The following is a 5,568-nucleotide window of genomic DNA, read 5'->3' on the forward strand; positions in this document are numbered from 1 at the left end:
GGTAGTTTCTAGTCGGTGTAGGCGCAGCTGGGTGGGGAGGGGCAGGGCTACCCCACCCCACTCCTCCCACCCCCCCCCGCACTCCTCCCCACCCCCCGCCACTCCCCATCCCCCCGGCGTGCTGTGGGTGGTAAAGCGGGGATTTGATTTCGTGGGAGGTTAAGGCAGAGCTGGCAATGGGGGAGAGTTGGGGCGGTGACCACAGCGATGAAAGAATAGAAAGACCCAGTTGCGGACGTCCCTGGGCAAATAAAGCCCCCAATTGATGTTGAAGTAGCCGGAGATGGAATAGGGGCTGCCTCGGGAACCTACATTCAATAGCATTCCGCTAGTTTTGCATAGAAAAGCTTTAGGATCAGCAATGTGGCCACAAGAGGATGGGAAGTGGGGTCCGCTTCTGGAAGGCTTCGTTGTTTAGCAAGCCCACGCCTATCTATTTGGTGGAATTGATAGCCATTTGGTTGGGCTCCCAGGTCTACCTCCTCCCTCCAGTCCCGGCCTTGCGAAATGAGGAAGATGACGTTGGGAAACACTAGTCAGGCTTTGGCTTTTGAGATAATGGAGCTCTGCTATCTGCAAAAGACTAGTGTGAATATGCCAACCTCTGCATACCGTACCTGCCCTGTGTGCTTTTTTGTCATCTATTTTTTTTAGCCATAATTAATTACACCACACTAAACAACGGATTCTTCAATATTATATATTATCTTTTCTTTTCTTTTTTTTTTTTTTTGAGATGGAGTCTCGCTCTGTCGGCCTCAGGCTGGAGTGCAGTGGCACGATCTTGGCCACTGCAAGCCTTCGCCTCCCAGGTTCAAGCGATTCTCCTCCTCAGCCCCGAGTAGCTGGGATTACAGGCACGTGCACCACGCCCAGCTAATTTTTGTATTTTTAGTAGATACCGGGTTTCACCATGTTGCCAGGCTGATCTGAAACTCCTGACGTCGTGGATCCGCCCTACTTGGCCTCCGAAAGTCTGGGATTACAGCGCGCAAGCCACGTGCCCAGCCTCCTCCATGGCTTTCTAAGCCCTCCCCTGCCCGGGTTCCACACCCTACCATTTCCGGGCCTCGTCTCCAGTTTTTCTGGACTTTTCATTTCTCCTTCAGTCTTTTTAACACCAACCCCTTCTTCGACAACAGAAACCCACAAACTTCCTTATTTCCAGTTGAAATATATACCATCTTGTCACGGCTACTTCTTGCAAGCTTGTCCAACTTGCCTTATTTTGCTGTTGTTTTGTTTTGTTTTGTTTAGGCTTTTCAGCACCCTTGAAAAAAAAACCCATGGGTTTTAGTTTCAGTCTCTAGCAATAAGTAGAAAAGAGGGATGAGGAAGGGGCTTTACTGGCCCAACCAGAAACAGAAACTAGAACCCATGGACTGTATTCCCTCCCTTGGACACCATACTGAGCTGTAAAAAGGGACAAGGGCTTATTTGGGACCCCACCCTACCAAAACTGTCCTGTACCTTTTAAATTTTTATTGGAATATAAAATACACACATGTTTATTATTATTATTATTATTATTATTATTATTATTAGAGACAGAGTTTCGCTCTGTTGCTGGGCTGAAGTGCAGTGGCACAATCTCAACTCACTGCAACCTCTGCCTCCTGGGTTCAAGCGATTCCCCTGCCTCAGCCTCCTGAGTAGCTGGGATTACAGGCGCATGCCACCACGCCTGCCTAATTTTTTGTATCTTAGTGGAGACGGGGTTTCACCATGTTGGCCAGGATGGTCTCGATCTCCTGACCTTGTGATTCTCCTGCCTCAGCCTCCCAAAGTGTTGGGATTACAGGCATGAGCCACTGCGCCTGGCCAATTTTTGTTGTTGTTGTTTTGAGACTACGTCTCAATCCTTGCCTAGGCTGGAGTGTAGTGGCGCAATCTCCGCTCACTGCAGCCTCCACCTCCTAGGTTCAAGCGGTTCTTCTGCCGCAGCCTCCCAGTAGCTGGGATTACAGGCACATACCAGTATGGCCGGCTAATTTTTGTATTTTTAGTAGGGACGAGGTTTCACCATGTTGGCCAGGCTGTTGTTGAACTCTTGACCTCAGGTGATCCACCCCCCTCAGCCTCTCAAAGTGCTGGGATTACAGACGTGAGCCACTGCGCCCGGCCTGCACATACTTATTTAATCCAAAAGTTTAAAAATATAAAAATGAAAATAGTGTGCCAGGCGCAGTGGCTCACACCTGTCATCCCAGCACTTTGGGAGGCCAAGGCGGGCAGACCACGAGGTTAGGAGATCAAGACCATCCTGGCTAACATGGTGAAATCCCATCTCTACTAAAAATACAAAAAATTAGCCGGGCATGGTGGCGGGCGCCTGTAGTCCCAGCTACTCCGGAGGCTGAGGCAGGACAATGGCGTGAGCCAAGATCGCGCCACCCTACTCCAGCCTGGGCGACAGAGTGCGACTCCGTCTCAAAAAAAAAAAAAAAGAAAGAAAGAAAATAGGGAAAAGTCTGTTTCCCACCTCCACCCCTGATTTGCCCAGTTCCCCCCACAAAGTAACCACTGTTATGAGTTGTTTGGGAATCCATGAGGAGTTATTTTTATCCTAGAACCCTCTTTGTGTTATTTCTGCTTTTGTATTGAAGTTAACTTATTTGCCTTTATGTGTTAATTACACAGGTAATACTTGAATATTTGGGTTCATGATGCAACAATTGAGAAATCTAAAATACAGGGCAAAACTTAAGGAACACGTTTATTTCTCCCCATTAACCTTGCCACCATTTGGTGTGTGCATTTTTCTCTACCTTTTTTTTTGAGACAAGTCTCACTCTGTCGCCCAGGCTGCAGTGGTGTGATCTCAGCTCATTGCAAGCTCCACCTCCTGGGTTCACACCATCCTCCTGCCTCAGCTTCCCGAGTAGCTGGGACTACAGGCGCCCGCCACCACGCCTGGCTAATTTTTTGTATTTTTAGTAGAGACGGGGTTTCACCATGTTGGCCAGGATGGTCTCAATCTCCTGACCTCGTGATCCGCCCGCCTCAGCCTCCCAAAGTGCTGGGATTACAGGCGTGAGCCACCGTGCCCGGCCTATGTATGTATGTATGCATGTATGTATGTATATATTTATTTTCACCATAAATGGTCTGTACATACTGTTCAGTTTCTTTCTTTTTTAACATAATAACATGTCCTGGAGATTGTTCAAATTACACATAGGTCTATCTCACCCGTTTTTTGTTTTTTTTTTTGGAAACAGGGTCTTGCTCTGTCTCCCAGGCTGGAGCACAGTGGCATGATCATGTCTCACTGCAGCTTGCAGCTCCCAGGTTCAAGTGATCCTCCTGCCTCAGGCTCCCCAGTATCTGGAACTACAGAGGGGCGTCACTACACCCAACTAATACTTTTATTTTTGCAGAGATGTGCTCTTACTATGTTGACCAGGCTGGCTTCCCACTCCTGGCCTCAAGTAATCCTTGCACTTCTGCCTCCCAAAGTGCTGGGATTACAAACATAAATACTTTACATTTTCAATAGCTTTTGACATATCATAGTATAAATATTTCAAGATTTATCTCATCTTTGTGCACATTACTTTTTCTTTCTTTCTTTTTAAAGAGACAGGACCTCACTATTCACTATGTTGTCCAGGGGAGCGTGTCAATATAGCCAGGCTATAATACTAGGCTCGAGCAGTCCTCACGCCTCAGCTTCCAGAGTAGCTAGGACTACAGATGCATGTCACCGTGCCTGCCTTCTGCACTTTGCTTTTATTTTTTTAGGACCTTAGAAGTAGAATTACTAGGTCAAAGGATGTGGGCATTTTAAATTGCCTTATGAGAGGTTTCATCGTTTTACATTTAAACTAGCAATTTAAGAAAAAAGACTTGTTTTTCCACATTCTTGACAAACACGATATCATGGAGTCTCTGAAAACTGGTGTTTGTTTTTGTTTTGACATGGAGCCTCACTCTGTCACCCAGGCTAGAGCATAATGGCATGATCTCAGCTCACTGCAAACTCCTGCTCCCCGGTTTAAGCGATTCTCGTATCTCAGCCTCCTGAGTAGGTAGGATTACAGGTGCACACTGCCATGCCCGGCTAATATTTTGCCTTTTAGTAGAGACGGTGTTTCATCGTGTTGCCCAGGCTGGTCTCGAACTCCTGAGCTCAGGCAATCCACCCGCCTCGGCCTCCAAAAGTGCCGGGTTACAGGTGTGAGCCACTGCGCCCTGCATGAAAACTGGCTTTAATATAACAGGAACTCGTGTTGTACAAAAGAAACCAGACATGAAAGAGTACATACTTTATCAACAGTGTTAGAAATTAGGGGCACTAGGAAACTACAGAACAGTGGCAGAAATATTCTGTATCTTAATCTGGTGTGGTTAGATGGTGTTACATGTTATACACATGTAAAAAACCATCAATCTGTACACTTACTAGTAATGCACTTTACGAAACCTACATTATACCGCAATAAAAAAATTTTTAAAGTCACTTTTTAAAGATTTTATTTTGAAAAGTTCAAACATACAGAAAAGCAAAAAGAATAATACATTTTAGCCAGGTTGCGGTGGCTCACACCTGTAATCCCAGCACTTTGGGAGGCCAAGGTGAGTGAATCACAAGGTCAAGAGTTTGAGACCATCCTGGCCAACATGGTGAAACCCCGTCTCTACTAAAAATATAAAAATTAGCCAGGCGCGGTGGCACATGCCTGTAGTCCCAGCTACTCAGGAGACTGAGGCAGAAGAATCGTTTGAACCCTGGAGGCAGAGGTTGCAGTGAGCCGAGATTGTGCCACTATACTCTAGCCTGGGCGACAGAGCAAGACTCCGTCTCAGAAAAATAAAAAAAATAAAAAAAATAAAAAAAGAGGAAGAAGAAAAAGACATTTTATGTCACGTCCATTAAACAGCTGTGAACATTTCCTCATATATGCCTTATATTAACATATATTTATGTGGTGTGTGTATGTGTGTGTGTAAACACACAATGACTGTTCACACCTGGTTTCTTTAGTATGTACTTCCAAAATAAGCATTTTCTACATACCACAATACCATATCACATCCAGCACAATAACATGCAGTCTGCTTTCAACTTGTTGCTGTTAGAAACCTATGTCAATGGGGAATAACAATTGTTTTCTAAAATTATGCAGTACTCCAAATTTCCTCACTTGTTTGTGTCATCCTTTTTAAAAAATGAGACCCATTAAATGACAATGTATTGCATTTGCATTTGATTATTACATCTCTCTCTCTCTTTTTTTTTTTAGACAGAGCTTCGCTCTTGTTGCACAGGCTGGAGTGCAATGGCACGATCTCAACTCACCGCAACCTCCACCTCCCAGGTTCAAGCTATTCTCCTGCCTCAGCCTCCTGAGTAGCTGAGATTACAGGCATGCACCACCATGCCCGGCTAATTTTTGTATTTTTTGTAGAGATGAGGTTTCTCCCTGTTGGTCGGGCTGGTCTCGAACTCCCGACCTCAGGTGATCTGCCTTCCTCAGCCTCCCAAAGTGCTGGGATTACAGGTGTGAGGCACCACTCCCGGCTAAACTCTCTGTTTTTTTTTTTTTTTTTTTTTTTTTTTTTTTT

The sequence above is a fragment of the Rhinopithecus bieti genome, unplaced genomic scaffold (genome assembly GCF_001698545.2).
Source record: "Rhinopithecus bieti isolate Rb0 unplaced genomic scaffold, ASM169854v2 scaffold_15087, whole genome shotgun sequence".
Lineage (NCBI taxonomy): Eukaryota > Metazoa > Chordata > Mammalia > Primates > Cercopithecidae > Rhinopithecus > Rhinopithecus bieti.